Source organism: Microcaecilia unicolor, chromosome 7 (genome assembly GCF_901765095.1).
Source record: "Microcaecilia unicolor chromosome 7, aMicUni1.1, whole genome shotgun sequence".
NCBI lineage: Eukaryota > Metazoa > Chordata > Amphibia > Gymnophiona > Siphonopidae > Microcaecilia > Microcaecilia unicolor.
The window spans coordinates 283,459,921-283,479,084 of record NC_044037.1 but is presented as its reverse complement, the minus strand read 5'-3'; the positions used below and the strand labels follow the sequence as shown (position 1 = coordinate 283,479,084).

The window sequence follows — 19,164 nt, the reverse complement described above, 5'->3', positions numbered from 1 at the left end:
TGCCACAATATGCATTCCTTACAAAACCAAACTGACAGAAATCACCAACGAAATCAAGCTCGGCCTGAACATCATGGATTCATGGGCAAATGCATTTCAACTAAAACTCAATAAAGAAAAAACACAATGTCTCATCCTCTCATCCCAACACAGCGCGGACATCCCCACAAGTATCAACACCCCAGATCACACCCTTCCTATCTCAGACAGCCTGAAAATCCTCGGCGTTACAATGGATCGTAACTTAACACTAGAGAGCCAAGTGGCATCCACAACAAAGAAAATGTTCCACTCAATGTGGAAACTCAAAAGCGTGAAGCAATTCTTCCCGAGGGAAACATTTTGCAACCTGATACAATCAATGGTACTAAGCCACTTAGACTACTGCAATGGAATTTATGCAGGATGTAAAGAACAAACCTTAAAGAAACTTCAGACCGCTCAAAACATGGCAGCTAGGCTTATATTTGGCAAAACGCGATTTGAAAGCACAAAACCCCTCTGCGAAAAACTACACTGGCTCCTAATCAAAGAACGCATTGCCTTCAAAATCTGCACCCTGGTTCACAAAATCATCTACAGAGAAGCCCCGAGTTACATGACAGACTTGATCGACTTACCAATTAGAAATACATCCGAATCAACACGATGTTATCTACATCTGCACTACCCAAGCTGCAAAGGATTTAAATACAAAACAACTTACGCATCTAGTTTTTCCTACATAAGCACACAACTGTGGAACGCATTACCAAAAGCCTTGAAAATGACGTACAACCACCTAAAATTCCGGAAATCACTAAAAACCAACCTGTTTAAAAAGGCATACCCTACCGATCCAACTTAAGTGCCTGATCTCTGCAACACAACCAAACTAAAGCACATAATGGACATAGCACAACTCTTCCATTCTCCGATTCCCTAATGTGGCTGTGCCACATGAACTTGATCTTACCTCAACATCACCCTGTATTTGTTCACACCGGAGCCTGCAAAGGCCTCTCCGGTACTATGTAAGCCACATTGAGCCTACAAATAGGTGGGAAAATGTGGGATACAAATGTAACAAATAAATAAAAATAAATAAATATCTATAATAAATAACACTTCTATTTTGGTCTTATTCTTTTCATTGTAGGGCAGCCTGACAATAACCTATGAGCCACATATACCAGGTACTGATCATTCCCTTGTCAAATGAATCCAGATTATTTACTGTGTAAATTATTCTCTGCTAATCTACAGTACCTACATCCCCCTCAATCCACTCTAGAATATTACTTTTATTTCAGTAAAGTTCTCCTCACACCTAATCACTAGGTTATTAACGTATACCTAAGGAAAGCCCTGAAGACCATACCACAGAGCGGTTTCAGCATCCCCCTTCCTGGATGGCTGCAATTGTACGATCTACTCTATATAAGTCAGAACCACTAGTGAGCAAATGTGGTGGTGTGGAGTAGTTTGTTGCAATGAGAAGTTAAACTCCTTAGTGGAACTTGAGTGTGGGTTAGGGCCCAGCTCTTGGATCTCTTTGTTTTCTCTCAGGGGCAAAGTCTCTAGATTCATTTTTGAGCATACCATGACAGTAATGAACCTCATTCCTAAAACAGGGTATAGGCAACTTATCCAGGTGTGCTTGGAAATTCTTTTTAATCAAGCCAATAGCACCAATACGATGGGAAATATTTCTATATCTTTCTGCCACATGTTCTTGGTACTTGAGTATCTTCTCTCTCTCTCCACACAATTCACAGAGTTGTCACTTGGGACTGACACCTCTATAATCAATGCTGTTCTGGTGTTTTTCTCTTGTACTGCTATGTCCAGCTTCCTTGAATCCAGCTTTTTATCAGTCAGAATGGGGATGTCCCAGGTTATTATAACCTCTTCATTTTCCATATTGTCTTAGGGTCATGATCCCAATGCTTTTCCAGTACAGTAATGTAATGTTTACAAAGTTTCCAAGGAACGAGGTGTGACACTTTGTACTTTTGCATAAAGACATTTTTCACCATCAGCACTTAACAGCCACCTACAAGAGGAATAACTTTTCCAGCTCAAGATTACTTAGCATGGCAACATATCTGGAGACGTTTGTACCTGGAGTTTTTGAAATATGTTCACTCCTTAGAGAGCTGCTTGAGCAGGAAAACACTTTCATATAGCAACCAGAGAGACATAGCACAATGCTAGATGAGCAGAAATGTTTGCTGAGTGTGGCTCTGGTGTTAAGATTCTATGATGCCAATGCTAATCATACAGTTCAATGTGATGCAGCCTGATAAAGATGAAACTAAACTATGCACATGTAAAGGGCTTCTAGCCATAATTTGTAATGGAGCATTTCCATACTTTCATCTAAGCTGGACAAGTGACTGTTCAAATCGATCACAAGCTTTTGGTCTTTATCTTAAGAAACCCTTGGCAACAATACAAAACGACTACAGTGAATAGCACTTCGACTTCAGACCTATTCTTTTGAACTGCAAAATGTACTAATGAGGTGGTCATTCCTGACCACCTCATTTCTATTGGTGGCCCAAAGCAGACCACCGTTGGAGATTTTCAAAGAAGAGATGGCCTTACTGATTTATGAGGTGTCTCATCTGCACAGTGTTGGTAGAGGCATTTGAAACAAAGACTAAGAGAGTGGTGTTTCGCAAGCAGACTGATATGCTTGTGTTTACCTGAAAGAGGTAAAGAAAGGGAAGCTACTGCCCACCTTGAAGGAAGATGTTGAAGATGACCATATTGACTGTTGCCCTAAGCAGATGCCTAGTCCTTCTAGTGATAGGGGAGGGAGGGGCAGATGCAGACCTGTCAAGTCTCCTGCATTCAGCGGGTCATCTCCTGCACTCCTGCCAAAGTGGGAAAGTCTCCTGCTGAGACACGGCGTCGGCAACTCCCCCTTCCACCCGATATTAATTTCCTAGCCACTGCTGCTTCCCCTCTTCAGCAGCAGTGGCCGAGACAAAAAAAATAAATAAATTAAAAAGCAAGCGCGGGGCCGCAGCAGCCTTCAAGCATGGGCTGTCGGCTCTACAGCCACTCCTCTCTTCTCTCTCTCTGCCCCCAGAGGAGCAGGAAGTTGACATCGACTTCCTGCTCCACTCTGGGGACAGAGAGAGGAGCGGCTGCAGCGCCAACAGCCCATGCTTGAAGGCTGCTGCGGGCCCGCGCTTGCTTTTTTAATTTTTTTGTTTGTTAGCTCTTTTTTTTTTTTGTTTTTGTCACGGCCGCTGCTGCTCAACAGGAGAAGCAGCAGTGGCAAGGAAATAATTATCGGGTGGAAGGGGGAGCGTGAGGCAGGTAGAATGGAGAGAGTGGAAAGATGGGGAGAGAAAGAGGGGACATGGAGAAGGGCTGGAGAAAGAGAGAAGCTGCTGAAGATGGGGGGGGGGGATCCTGGCTAAGAGCAGAAAGAGGGAAGGAGGGAAGACACTGGAAGGAAGGGTAGGGAGAGAAATAGGAGAGACACTGAAGGATGGGGAGAGAGGGGGGACATGATGAATGGAAAAGGGTAGAGAGACAATGGATGGAAAGATCGTGAGAGGGGGGTAGACATTGGATGTAAGGATCGGGAGTGGGGGTAGACGGATGGAAGAATAAGGAGAGAGAGAGGGAAGACGAAAGGATGGGGAGAGAGAGAGGGAAAACGGATGGGGAGAGAAAGAGGGGAGATGGATGAAAAGGATGCAGAGAGACTGAAAGGATGTGGAGAGGGGACACCGAACAGAAAAGGGTAGAGAGATAGAGAGACACTGGATAGGAGGGGGAGAGAGAGAGACACTAGATGGAAGGATCAAGAGAGAGGGTAGATGGGTGGAAAGATGGGGAGAGAAAGAGGGAAGACGCTGGAAGGAAGGGTAGGGAGAAAAAGGAGACACTGGATGGAAGGATGCAGAAAGAGGGGATGAGGAGAGAAAGAGGGGAGCTGCTGGATGGAATTGGGGAGAGGACAGAGTAGTGAAAGACTGGAGAATAAGAGGAAGGGGCATGTGGAGAACATGGGTGAGGAAAAGATGAAAAGCCATAGGTAGATGAATAAAAAGAAGGAAATTAAAGAATGGATAGTAAGAATGAATTAAATCTGGACAGAGAGAGGCAGAAAAATATTGAAGAAAACAAAGAAAAAAGGAGAGAAAATGGTGAATGGCAGGAAACCCTCGCAAGAGAAAGACGAAGGAAAGCAGAATCAAGAGACTGGGAGTAACACAATTAGAAAAAGTCAATGGCCAGACAAAGGTAAAGAAAATAATTTTATTTTTAATTTAGGATAAAGTAATGTGTTAGCTGTGTTAATGAAGTTTAATAAATGCAAATAAAACACAAAATAGAAAATAAGGTGATACCTTCACTGATTTTAAAACATTTTTGATTAGCTTTCAGAGACCAACACTTCCTTCCTCAGGTGCAGAGAGGATACCATAACATGCTGACCTGAGGCAGAAGGTTTTGACCTCTGAAAGCTAATTGAAAAGGGTATTAGGCTATTAAATAAAATATTTTCTGAAATGGCTGCAGGTTTGAGGTGCCAGGGGCGGAGCCAATGCAAAGTGGGGTGGGGCTGGGGCGTGTTCTAAAATCTCCCTCTCAAAAATTGGGATCCCTTGGCAGCTCTGCAGATGTAGGATAAATTGGATAAAATAAATGAAGTTTAAATAAGGGATTAAGGACTATGTGGGAGAGAAAGGGGGAGGAAAAGCAGAGAAAAAGACATAGGAAGAAATGGAAGGTCTAGGGAGGTGAAAAGGAGAGTGGAAGCAGAAAGATGTTAGTTGAATGCGAATGAGAAGTGCTCTTTTTTAGGGTTATCATATGGCTCCAGAAAAAGGAGGACGGATTGAGCCAGCCGGGTTTTACTTCCATTGCTTCCGTCCTCCTTTTTCTGGAGCCATATGGTAACCCTACTCTTTTTCAACTTTCAACTACACTATTAATACTGGTGTCTTAACTCCATTTGAACACTCTGATCTGATGCAAGGGACAAGTGCTAAAACATGATTAAACAAAACTAGCACAAAGCAGACTTTTTTTTATTTCACGTGGCGACCGACTCACACAGTGCCACTGCTCTCAGCAAACTTCTTCACCTTTAGGAGAAATAGTTTTGTTTTGCATTTAGCCCGTATGTAACCGCCACAACACTCCAATTCCCCCCCCCCGCGCCTATGCAGCTTGGCTTGAGACCAATACTCTATGCCCCGCCCCCGCCTCGTTCTAATTTGCCGCTGCGTGCTAGGGCGTGGCCGCGCTCACCTATGTTTAACGTCAAAGAATCTGACCTCCTAGTTTGACGTCGCCCCCTTTGCCTGGTGGGGCCTCCTCCGCTCCTCATTGCCCACAATGCCACGCGCACACAGCCACGTCAGGCGCAAACGGGAAGCGGCCCGTACGCGCTGCGTGAAGGGAACTCGGGAGCTGCCGGTGGCGCCGCCGGCCAGGGGGAGCTCCCGAGAGGGACGGGCGGGGCCCAGTGCTCCCGGAGCGTACGGTTAAGCTCGGAGTGACGTCTACAGGTGTGTAGCGGGGCTTGGAGGAGCGGTATTTGTGTATGACTGGAGGGGGAGGGGTTGCCCGTGTAATTGAAGGAGGGGGGGATGGGTGTTTGTAATGTGCGTCATTGCGTGTGTTGTGTACGTTACTAAGGGTGGGGCCAGGCTTGGGAGTTGAATATACTACTACTACTACTCAACATTTCTAAAGCGCTACTAGGGTTACGCAGCGCTGTACAGTTTAACACAGTCCCTGCTCAAAGGAGCTTACAATCTAATATGTGTGGGGGAGTTTGAAAATGGGTGGAGGTAGGCGTCTATATAACGTATGGCCTTAGTGTAATAGTGTGCCTTTTTTTGATTGGGTTTTAGCACGCAATCCAGTTTCGGTGCTGATTCACCTTCTATATTTCTGTTTTAAAGCTCAGGTTTGTGTTAAAAATGTGTTTTAAGCTGCATATTCTTTCCATGCCCATGCACAGAAAAGATCTATTTATTTATTACATTTGTATCCTGCACTTTCCCACTAAAAGCAGGCTCAATGCGGCTTACATAGTAATAGGTAACACAGAATTTTGTTATGTAAAGTAGGAAATTAAGGATAACATAGTAATGATGGGTAGTAATAGGATGGATGGGTAGGCTTTTGTGTGGGGAAATCTTGCCTGATCAATTTACTTCAATTCTTTGATGGAGTAAACAAACATGTGGACAAAGGGGAGCCGGTTGATATTGTGTATCTGGATTTTCAAAAGGCATTTGACAAGGTACCTCATGAAAGGCTACAGAGGAAATTGGAGGGTCATGGGATAGGAGGAAAAGTCCTATTGTGGATTAAAAACTGGTTGAAGGATAGGAAACAGAGAGTGGGGTTAAATGGGCAGTATTCACAATGGAGAAGAGTAGTTAGTGGGGTTCCTCAGGGGTCTGTGCTAGGACCGCTGCTTTTTAATATATTTATAAATGATTTAGAGATGGAAGTAACTAGCGAGGTAATTAAATTTGCTGATGACACAAAGTTATTCAAAGTCGTTAACTTGCGACAGGATTGTGAAAAATTACAAGAGGACCTTACGAGACTGGGAGACTGGGCGGCTAAATGGCAGATGACATTTAATGTGAGCAAGTGCAAGGTGATGCATGTGGGAAAAAAAGAACCCGAATTATAGCTACGTCATCAAGGTTCCACGTTAGGAGTTACGGACCAAGAAAGGGATCTGGGTGTCGTCGTCGATAACACACTGAAACCTTCTGCTCAGTGTGCTGCTGCGGCTAGGAAAGCGAATAGAATGTTGGGTATTATTAGGAAAGGTATGGAAAACAGGTGTGAGGATGTTATAATGCCGTTGTATCGCTCCATGGTGCGACCGCACCTTGAGTATTGTGTTCAATTCTGGTCGCCGCATCTCAAGAAAGATATAGTAGAATTGGAAAAGGTGCAGCGAAGGGCGACTAAAATGATAGCGGGGATGGGATGACTTCCCTATGAAGAAAGACTAAGGAGGCTAGGGCTATTCAGCTTGGAGAAGAGACGGCTGAGGGGAGACATGATAGAGGTATATAAAATAATGAGTGGAGTGGAACAGGTGGATGTGAAGCGTCTGTTCACGCTTTCCAAAAATACTAGGACTAGGGGGCATGCGATTAAACTACAGTGCAGTAAATTTAAAACAAATCGGAGAAAAATTTTCTTCACCCAACGTGTAATTAAACTCTGGAATTCATTGCCGGAAAATGTGGTGAAGGCGGTTAGCTTAGCAGAGTTTAAAAAGGGGTTGGACGGTTTCCTAAAGGACAAGTCCATAAACCGCTACTAAACGGACTTGGAAAAATCCCAAATCCCAGGAATAACATGTATAGAATGTTTGTACGTTTGGGAAGCTTGCCAGGTGCCCTTGGCCTGGATTGGCCGCTGTTGTGGACAAGATGCTGGGCTCGATGGACCCTTGGTCTTTTCCCAGTATGGCATTACTTATGTACTTATGTAGGTAGAGATAGGTGATAGAGAGGAAGGTAAGGTGGGAGATAAAGTCTGGGTCAATGTCGTTTTCTCTTCGGTATATGTAAGGTAGATGGGTTCATAAGATTAATCTGAGTCCTTTGGGTAGGCTTGCTTGAATAAATGGGTTTTTAGTGCTTTCCTGAATGGTAGGTGGTCATGGATTTATGGAATTACATGCCTAGTGCAAGAAACCACAAAGCTTGTAAAGGAGTTCGTTTAAAACTTGAATCCCGCTTTTTGCTTTTCGGTACTCCGTTTTTAAAAATAGTAATAACCCTAGAAATGATGTTTTAACGTCTATGTATCTATTCAAAACACATTTATAGTTCATTTAAATTAGAAAACACCTCCTGAGGCATGAGGGCCTCAAATTCCTAGGGGGGGGGGGGGGGGGGAGCCAACGAAAACAAAACTTGTGTTGGGTAGTCCTTGATTCTCTTACCTTCCTCCTCGCCTAGCCCTAGCCAGTTCACTCTCACGTGTGCACCTGACTTCACCCTGGTGCTACCATGTTATAAAATGATAATATATAGTAACATAGTATATGACAGCAGATAATGACTGGCATGGACCATCCAGTCTGCCCAATAAGATAAACTCATATTTATTTATTTGGAATTATTTACCGCCTTTCTGAAGGAATTCACTCAAGGCAGGGTACAATAAGAATATTGTAAGAAGATTTACATCGGGAAAACCAAGCGTCAGGTGAAAACACGCATAATTGATCACAGGAGCTGTATTAAGCGCAAGATAGCATCAGCACCTTTGACAGATCACTGGATTTCACATAATCATTCCATAGAGGATTTACAATTTTTTGTCCTCAGGAAATTCATCCCCAAATGGCGTAAAGGCAATTTGGACATAATTCTTCTAAGAGAAGAGCAAAGACTTATCTTTCTGTTTAATAGTTTACATCCTAACGGTCTCAATGCAGAAATTGATTATAATGTCTTTCTGTAACATTTTCACTGTAACTATGTGCAACTGTGGTCGGTAGCTCACTTTGTCAGAACTGTTATTCGAGTACCTCTATAATATACTTTTTTAAGTTTCCACAGACATAGCTGACATTTTAATACATCCACTCGTTTTTATATTTCAGCCTTCATTACTTTTTCTTTTTCGATCTATTAGTAATGATTTTGATTCATCGTTTATTTTTCCACAACTATTTTGTGCAGTTTGTAGACACTTTTTAATTATCATATTTTTTGTTCTTTCACAATATATATTTTTTTACATTAGTATCTCATTATACACATCACACACAGTACCCTTTCCTTCATATCTTGCGTCTTTCCATTTTACTTTTCATATTTCGTGCATTTTTTTTTTTTTATATTTCACAATCTTTCATTCATTCCACCCGTCTTCTCGCATTATTCGTTCACAGTCACATTAGTTTCAATTTGACATGTATTCCACATTGGTTGTGTGATAATTTTCTACACACAACACCTATACATTTCAATCATTTCAGCTATTTCGTTCTTTCACATTTTATCACATACACTATTGACCCAATTATGTCATTACTCATGACATCGTCACCTCGCATTTTGTTAGATTTGTGCAGAATATGTTTCTTCATTTTAACTATAAATACACATGCATTCTTTCACATTCATCTTCAGTTTTATCACCCTGTGGGTATGTTTTCTTACTCAACACTTTTCATACATACATTATTCATATAAATCATTTTTACCCACATCAGTACCTTTCTCTCTTCACATTCAATCATATACACTTTCCCCAATCATGTTTTTTTCATAATATCGTCACTCTAGCATCATGGCAGATTAGTGTAGAACAAGATTCTTCACTTTAAATTCACATACATACATGCACTCTTGCATTTTTTTACATTCATTCAAATTATTATTACTCTTTGGGCATGTTTTTCCAATTCAAAAAATGTTTTCTTGGCATTTATCATTTTTTCATATATTCACATCACATTAAAAATAAACCAGTCCATGGTTTCATTTTTCATAGGTTTCGTGTAAATATAGTTTCTAAAAAAACGCTTTACTCTTTTGTGTGTTCATGTTTTATTAATAGATTCAATTGTAGTTATTTTCTCATTTGAGGATTTCTTAAGTCTGAGATGTCTAGCCTGTTTGTTTTCCCTTAATTCAGCTAGTTTTTCCCTGATTCAGCTTCATTCACTGTCAAACTGAATTATATTCATTAGGCATTTCTTGGACTATTCAGTAGCTTAACAACAAGAATGCAGCTTGTTTACATTATATTTAATTACATCACTTTTTAAATAATTATTATATATATATATATATATATATATATATATATATTTTTTTTTTTTTTTTTTTTTCAAATCTAAGTAGAATTTTGTCCAAATATCTCAATAAACACATTTTAGTTCATCATCTCATCATTTTATAATTAGACATCGTTGACATTTTACTCTATATCATGCATTCATCATGTTCATTAGCAATCATTCAATGGGGTGAGAATTACCCTTTAGTTCTAAATAATGACAGCGTTGATTCTTCTCCAAACCATGGTCACTTTATTCGTTAATTTCTGCCTATTATATATATAATCAGTTCTGTTTCGTAATGCTCTTTTCAATTCGCTAATGAGGAGTCCTGCAGCATTTCTCACAAACATTGCACAATTAAGCAAGTTTAGTGCTATCTCATTTCCGTTTTTAATTAACTGTTATTACTTGAAAATCAGACGTTAGCTTTTTCCCTCCATCTTTTTGAAAAACGTCATTTCCCTTATTTTATCTATTTAAGAGGCACTGACATTACCGCCATTTTTCACTGTATCCAACATTTGTACACATCTTTTTGGAGAGGAGGTAAGCACTAAGAATTAGAATACAGAATATTTTTTACGTTCCTTAGCATTTAACCATCAAGTACATAATCTAATGATGTTGCTCACAGACCCTCGATAGTTTGACATAGACGTAGCCTTTGGTTACTTAGGGTCCAAATGTTTGTAGACACATAACTTAATACAGCGGCACTCATTTAGTAATGGTTTTGAAAAATCTTCACCGAGAATAATTTCTGTTCATAGACTCCCGACAGTCTTATATAGATATTCCCTTTGGTGATTTAGGGCTCAAACGGTTGTAGATATATAAAATAACATAGTGGCAAACAATCAGTAGATGTCTTAACAGATATTTCAGTGCCCATTATATTACGCTTTTTTGTCCATTTCATATAATCATGCCATTCAAAACTTCTCTAGACTGATTTTACCACAAGGTTTTCCTAAATATTCACGTATTTTGATTTATTTCCCCTTTTTTTCTTTTTTCTTCCTTTCGCAGTATAACAAGTTTGTTCCGTTTCTCAACAAAAATTTTTTTAAAAGAGAGGAGGTAAGCCTGCCTTATTTCTCCACTAGTAAAAAAGGCCCGTTTCTGACACAAATGAAACGGGCGCTAGCAAGGTTTTCCTCGGAGTGTGTATGTTTGGGAGAGTGTATGTGAGAGTGACTGTTTGAGAGTCAGAGTGAAAGTGTGAGTCCAATCCATGCTCCTCTATCACCTGGCCCCTCCATTCGTCCCTATCCAGCAATACCCCTCTCTCCCTGAGGCCTGCCCTGCAATCCATATCCATCCATGCCCATCTGTCCCCTCCATTCATCCCTTTCCAGCAATTGCCCTCTCTCCCTGAGCCCTGCCCTCCCAATCCATGGCCATCCATGCTCCTCTGTCCCCTGCCGCCTCCATTCATCCTTTTCCAGCAAGTCCCCTCTCTCCCTTCCATGACCCCCCCTTGCATCCATGTTCCTCTCTCTCCCATGTCCCAGCTTGGCCCGCCCTCTTCTCCCCCCCCCCCCCCTTCGCATCCATGCTGTCGTTTCTCCCCTGCCCTCCCGCTCCCATTGTTGTACTTTACTGGCCACCCTCTTCTCTCCCCCCAACATGCGTGTTTTTGTTTTTTTCTTGTTGTTAAATTTACCTCCGTGGCGGTTCCGGCAGTGAAGCGTCAGGGAAGGAGGCGGTGCTCCCGACGTGTAGGTTTCCCTTCGCTGTGTTCCGCCTTCTTTTGACGTCATCCTTGACGTCAGAAGAAGGCGGAACACATGGAAGGGAAGGCTAGACGTCGGGAGCGCCGCCTCCTTCCCTGATGCTTCGCTGCCGAGCGATGCGATTGGTTGAGTGTCATTGCTCCGCCCACGACGTCATCACGTTTGACGCGTGGGCGGGGCAGACACAATGCGATCTCACCCCTTTCACCTTGCTAAGAGAGGCTTCATTAGAACGTTGGAGGTGCGTTTTATATAGAGAGATAATTGATTTATTACATCACGTACACACCCTCACACAGAATCTTCTTTTCACTCATATACACTTATCATATCTAGTTTTCAGCATAGAGTTTGCATTATTTGTTGTAATTATTTAAGTTTCTTCATTTACTGCTTAGTTTAACCTCTGCGTCATCTCATATGTACCATTTTTTAGGTACACCACATCACAATAAATACTTTTACATAGCTTCATCCAGCATCATTTCACATGATTTATCTTATTCTTCTGTATTTCATTAATCATTTGGCATTTCATGCTTGTTTTTATCTTTACATATATAGACCCAAGAGAGTTCTTTCTTATTATTTTCCTCGGAGTACACATCTCAAGCCATACTCTTTGAGGTACTTTACAATTCACTTATTTCATTCTTAACTACAAAATGAGTTATGTAAAAAACTTTTTCTAGCGAATATGGTTAATCTACCATATTTATGTGTTAATTTGTAGTAATTGAAGTTTGTTGTGATAAATATATAAGATTTTGTTCATTTTCATCGAATATTTAATTCTTATTATAAATGCACGAATATTCTTATATTCATTCATTTAAATATATATATTTTAATCATACATCTTTTAATTATATACATTTCACACATTTTTAAATATCTTTAAATTTTATTGTAATTTGTACATAGACACAATGTTTATTTTCTATATAGATTGATGTATCATTCAATGTACAATTCATGCGTTTCAATAATCCATATTTGGTAAAACATTTGGCAAAATATTTTTATATATTTCTCAGACATGTTTTACTATTACCACTCAAAGTTATGTTTTTAGATTTAGTTATTGACAATTTTTTGTTTGTTTACTTGTCTATTCATGCTGTATATTAAGCTATTGTCTGTTGTTGTATCCATTATATTATGTCTATGATATATCTGTAACAAAATCATTTATTTGTTTTATTGTTTTACTTAGGTTTTAAAGACCCCTGAGGCAGGCCTTTGGGCCGAAACACGGCCGTGTCGGGTCATTTTTAATGTGAATTACGTCATTTTTTTATGTGAATAAACAAACTAATTGGTATCCTCGTTCACTCTCCTCTCTTTTTGGTTTCATATACATATAAAGTATCACATACCATGTAAAATGAGTTGTTGGGCAGACTGGATGGACCATACAGGTCTTTATCTGTCATCATTTACTATGTTACATGATTAAACAAAATCTTATGATAAGATGTGGCTATACTATCTGGAAAGCAGCATAAATTTGTCCGCATTTATAGAGTGGTGTTTCTGATTTTTCAGTTCTGGATAATTAATGCTTTATGTCTAATCTCCTACTGATTTCTAAGAATTATAGAAAAGATTCTGCATACTAAATTAGTGGACAGTGTTAAAACAAATTCTTTACACCCCAGACAAGCAGGGTTTAGACCAGATCACTGTACTGAGTCAGTTATATATAAGGCATTCTATGCTTTATCTGCTCCAGTTTTGGATTATGGCAATGATGCAATTTTGATATTGTTTGGATGATTTGGTTGACCATGCGCTCCTTTTGTCCCACTTAAAATATATTGATTTACCGGATTATGTGTTGAAATGATTCATGTTGCATCCTTCTAATAGATCCTTTAGAATTCAGTGGCAAGAAGCTTGGGAAAATCCACTGCTTATTTCTTGGATGAGCTCTGTTTTAGTATTCTGGGTTCTTGCCAGGTACTTGTGACTTAGATTGGCCACTGTTGGAAACAGGATACTGGGCTCGATGGACATTCAGTGTGATCGAAGGTCCAACGCTTATTTCTTATCTGCTTCTTTCTCCCTTACTTCTGGTGTTTCTCAGGGTTCTATTCTATTTTCTCTTGGTTTTTAATTTGTTCCTTGCTGTGATGTAATGCTGTCAGTGTATGATTAATCAGTTGAATGAGTCTAGACTAAGTGGCTTCCTGTCTCTTTAACCACAAGTTGAAGCTGAATCCTACAAAATCCACAGCTGCTAGTTTTTGTAGACATACTTTTTAAACTTCTTTCTATCCCCGCTTAAATGTGATATTCCAGTCAATTTTAAGGATTTTTCTTCCATTTCACATTTCAAATATAGGGCAAAGTTTGTTTTACACTCTAAGGAGTCCTTTTACCAAGCCGCGCTAGAAAGTAGCTGGCACTGCAGTTAATGCGTGGGTTTGCCCCATGCTCTGGCCACTAGCATGGCGGAACAATGCCTGAATTTGTGTTAGTAATGGCCGTTCACTAATTTCACAATTGGTGTGCGACTATTCCCTCCTGAGCTCTACTACTACTACTTTTCATTTCTTTTGCACTACTAGACCTACGCAGCGTTGTACTCTTAAACCTGAAGAGACAGTCCCTGCTCAACAGAGCTTACAATCTAATCAGGACAAATAAGGAAAATTCTTAAGGTGGGAATCATAAAACAGACATGAGTACTGAACAAGTGACTAGGGGTTAGGCGTTAAGAGCAGCCTTAAAAAGGTGGGCTTTTAACCTAGATTTGAAAATGGCAGAAAGGGCTCATGTGCTACTCCTGCAGTAATTGGGCAGTGTGTAGTGATGGCTGTGCACTGCTTGATTATTGCAGGGCACACCTACTCCCTGCTCCTCACTCTAGAAAATAATTTCTATTTTCTAGTGCAGAGATCGGCACGTGCTGATCACAGCAATACTGCGGGATGCCTCAGTGGCCCCATGGTGATGTTTTGTTTTGCACTACCCCTGCGGTAGCCCTATTACCCTTTAGGGAAAGGGTCCCTTTCTCTTTGTCTGAACAAATCAGTTAGATCTTGTCTTCACACTTCAGATCTAAAGCTTTAATATTAAATTGTAATACAGTAACCCAGTCTGTCAGGTGTGTTCCATTGAAACAAAATATGACAATACTAGTAAAAAAGGCCCGTTTCTGACACAAATGAAACGGACGCTAGCAAGGTTTTCCTCGGAGTGTGTATGTTTGAGAGAGTGTATGTGAGGGTGACTGTGTGTGAGAGAGTGTGCGAGTGTGTGTGTGAGAGAGAGTGAGTCTGGGTACGAGTGTGTCTGTGAGAGAGTGTGTGTGTGTGAGAATGAGAGTGTGTGCAAGTGCATATGTGAGACACAGTGAGAGAGAGAGAGAGTGTGTGTGAGACACAGACTCTCTGTGAGACTGAGTGTATGAGACCAAGAGAGTGTGTGAGTGACTGTGTGACACATAGAGAGTGAATGTGGTACAGTGTGAGACATAGTGTATGAGAGTGAGAGAGAGAGTGTGTGTGTGACAGAGATGCCCCCCTCCCTCCCTCTCTCTGGTGTCAGCCCCCCCCCCCTCTCTCTCTGGTGTCTGAGCATTACTGTGCAGGACACTGAGCTCTGGCTGTGCTTCAAGGAACTGACCAATCCTATTTAATAGAATGCACCTCCAACATTCTGAAGCCGAGAAACCTCGTGTGGTTGGTCACTTCTGCTTGTGACGAACCTGGAAGTACGTGATGTCAATTCAGGAGATGGATACAGAGAGCAGGAATGCCTCAGCCATGCAGTCAGCTTCAGAATGTTGGAGGTGCGTTTTATTATATAGGATGATGTCTTTAAAGAATAACACTGGATGCCAATTTTCTTTCAATCCCAGATTCATTTTTATTGCAGATTTGATTTTAACATATTTTGTAACAAATTTTGAACAAGGACATTTTATATGTTTGGGGTCACTCAGTATGGGGACAGCGCAGGGGAGATGGCTTCAACTTTTTGGCCATGTTTTAAGTGTCTAGGGCAGGGGTAGGCAACTCCGGTCCTCGAGAGCCGCAGGTCAGGTTTTCAGGATATCCACAATGAATATGCAGGAGATAGATTTGCATACCATGGAGGCAGTGTATGCAAATCAAGTTCATGCATATTCATTGTGGATATCCTGAAAACCTGACCTGCCTGTGGCTCTCGAGGACCGGAGTAGCCTACCCCTGGTCTAGGATGTTAACTAGTGTAATGTAAAAGTAGAATCCCTTTCGATCTCTTTCCTATAAATGGAAGTAGTGAGATGATTGACTTTCATTATTCTCAAATCTAAATAAAATATGGTAGGAAAATTAAATTCCATTGAAAATTGTATAGAAGGGTGACAAGAATTAACTTGAAGTGAATCTAATGAACCATCCTACAGTATGAACACATCTATATAAATAAAATCCCCCCTCAGACGTTCTGAAGCTCACTCCATCTGTCCTGAACTCCTGCCTCCTGGTAGGCTAGGCTATTCGGGCTACTCACCCTCAGTCTCAGCCACGCCCATCTGGGCCGTAGGCCATGCCCCATCTGCACATAAAAAGCACCCTCAACGTTCTAAAGCACACTCTGAGGCTTCAACAGTTCGTATGTTCGAAGCTCTGTAACCATTTTTAAGCACACTACATCTCTGCCCCGCCCTGACCTATCAGAGAAGGGAGGAGTGTCACAGCTGCACCACTCTGACCTATCAAAGGGAACTGAAACAGGAAAAGGGAGGAGCGTCACACCGAATGGACCTATCAGAGGGAAGTCAGATAGAAGAAGGGAGGAGCTTCAGAGGCCAAGGGGACGGCCGTATCTACGTCTCATAGGTTTCCTTGCTTTCTTTTCAGTGTATTGCAGCTGCAGCCACTTAGGTAAGTCTAGCAAGCCTGTCAGCTACTGAATACAGAAAGCAAAAGATAGCATGTGGGAACTTGCTCCATTTTGTTCTCTGGAATGCAGTGATTATTATACAAATGGTCTTGCTTTCATTATTTTGGTAGGGGCTGCCTTCATGACTGTCCACAGTCCCCCCCCCCCAGTCCTGACACCTGACAGGGGGGACAGGGAAGGAGAGGCATATTTTCAAAGCACTTAGCATTCCAAAGTTCCATAGAAACCTATGGAACTTTGGAAGGCTAAGTGCTTTGAAAATATGCCTATCACTGTCTCACATACGCACTCGCACACACTCATTCTCACATACACACACGCTCTCTCACAGACACACTCACACCCACTCTCTGTCACACACACACACACTGGCACATTCTCACTCTCACAGACACTCTCTCAAACGTACACACTCCGCGCAAAACCTTGCTAGCGCCTGTTTCATTTCAGCCAGAAACGGGCCTTTTTTACTAGTCATCAATAAAACAACATAATGTGATCATAATATGAAGCATGTTCCATCCTTTTTTCTCAAAAAAGCATCATAAATGGATTTTATAAAGTAGGAGCCATATAGGCATATTTTTAAAGCAGTTAGCCTTCCAAAGTTCCATAGGTTTCTATGGAACTTTGGAAGGCTAAGTGCTTTGAAAATATGCCTCATAGTAGTATTTAGTTGTATTTTAGTACAGATTCCAATGCATATTTTGAAGCGAGTTACAAATTCCACAGTGTAATATGTGCATTTATTTTTTTTTTTTCCATTCATTTTTATTGAAACAGAATTAACACAGAGTTACAAGCTTGTAGGTACAGCGTTTACTAAACCTTGGTATTCCCAAACCAAACAACAACTCTGCCAAGGTTTAAACTTTTTCCCCCCTTCCTGCACCTCCCCCCTTCCCAGAGAAACATGCCCACCCCCCCCACCCCCCAACCCACCCTATTACCCCCCTGCCCTCCCCCCCTCATAGGTTCAGGATACGGCTTCGAGCAGTAGGGGTAAGTGTGTCCCAAAAGGGTGCCCAGGTGGCACAAAAAATGTCTCCTTTGTCCGACGCCAAGTCCTTTATTTTCCTTTTCTCTAGAGAGCACATTTGAATCATTGCTATACGCCACTGCGCCAGAGAGGGGCTTTCCGCATTTCTCCATAGTTGTAGTATCGTTCTCTTGCCCATCAGCACAGCGCGCTTTAAAAAGGCTTTCATTTTCGCTGGCATACACCCCGCACTGGCAAAGGACTCAAATAGTTGTCCTGGGGCTATCTTCCATCTTGTGTCCCAACAGTTAGATACGTGTAGACCCACGTTTTTCCAGAATTGTTGCACCCCGGGACACGTCCAGAACATGTGCCCCAGGTGTGCTCCGGAAACTCCACATTTTGGGCAAGAATCCACATCTGCTATGGTTGCTCTCCAGGCCCTATACGGCGAGATGTACAGCCTCAGCAAAAATTTTAGCTGCAATTCCTGCCAGGCTACGTTCTCTGTAAACTTAGTCACCGATAGCAACTGGCTGTGTAAGTGCTCTTCCTGTAGGTTAAGTCCCAGTTTTGCATTCCATTGTTCAATTATTTTGGTAAAGTCAAAATTCGGGAAAGATTCTCTTATAAAAGAGTGAAAGTATCTCAATGGTACTCTCTGTTGGGCCTCCAGACCCAACAGTTCAGTAAGTTTGTCTCCTATCTCCACAGTCAAAGCTTGTTTGGGGAGAGAGGCCACATAATGTCTCAGTTGATAGTATGCAAATACATCTACTTGATCAATATGAAATTCTGTACATATGTCCTGCAAAGATTTCATCTCCCCCTGTTCCGTTACAACATGAAACAAGTAAGTTATCCCATGTTTTTCCCAATCCCTAAATACAATAGATGTGTCTCCTACCGGAAAATCTGGGTTCCCCCTAACCGACAGAAGCGGGGAATTTTTACTATCCAGAGAAAGGAACCTGGTCACCCACTTCCAAGTTTGTTTTAGTGGCTGAAATATAAATCTGGCCTGGCCTAGGGTATTTCCCCGATATCCCCTCCCATGCACCCAACTTGCAAAATGGGTTTTCCCAAGCATTTGTGTTTCTGTCTTTGTACAAGAAAAGTAGGATGTGGAACGAAACCAATCTGACAAGTGCCTTAGGTTACTGGAAATGGAAAAAAGCCGCAAACTTAGGAGGCCTAAACCTCCCTTGGCCCTGGGCAGTTGTGCCCTTTTTATGTTCAGACGAGCCCTCTTCCCATTCCATAAATACCCATTTAATCTTTTATGTAGCCATTGTTCATCCCTCCGTAACAGATATATAGGAAGCATTTGAAACTTGTATATCCACATAGGAAAAAGGACCATATTATATAAAGCTACCCTCCCTAAAAGAGACAGCGGTAAACCCTGCCAACTTTTCAACATCTCTGCTGTTTTCATCTTCAAAGGTTCAATGTTTAAAGTATAAATCCTCGCTAAGTCCGTGGGGATCTTCACTCCTAAGTAAGTAATAAAGTCTGATGCCCATTTTAACGGAAAGCAGCCCATCCACTGGTCTTTAATTGCAGGGAATATGGGTAGTGCCTCCGACTTCTGCAAATTTAACCTGAAGCCGGAGTAAAACCCAAACTCCTCCACCGCAGAGAGCAGTTTATAAAGCGATTTCTGAGGGGAAGAGAGTGTTAACAACAGGTCATCCGCATAGGCCAGTGTCTTGACACTTTGGAATGGCAATTCTACGCCCTCTATATCTGGA

The 19,164-nt window shown here is 41.5% G+C and overlaps 1 protein-coding gene across 1 annotated transcript in view; it reads left to right on the top strand.

Annotated features, from left to right (window-relative positions):
- Positions 1-5,358: 5,358 nt before the first annotated feature.
- The window catches only part of SEC22A (SEC22 homolog A, vesicle trafficking protein), a 95,146-nt gene continuing 81,340 nt past the window's right edge, over positions 5,359-19,164 (top strand). Inside the window, exon 1 of the mRNA XM_030209462.1 lies at positions 5,359-5,522. The gene's annotated coding sequence lies outside the window, so the exon portion shown is untranslated. The remainder of the gene's footprint in view (positions 5,523-19,164) is intronic.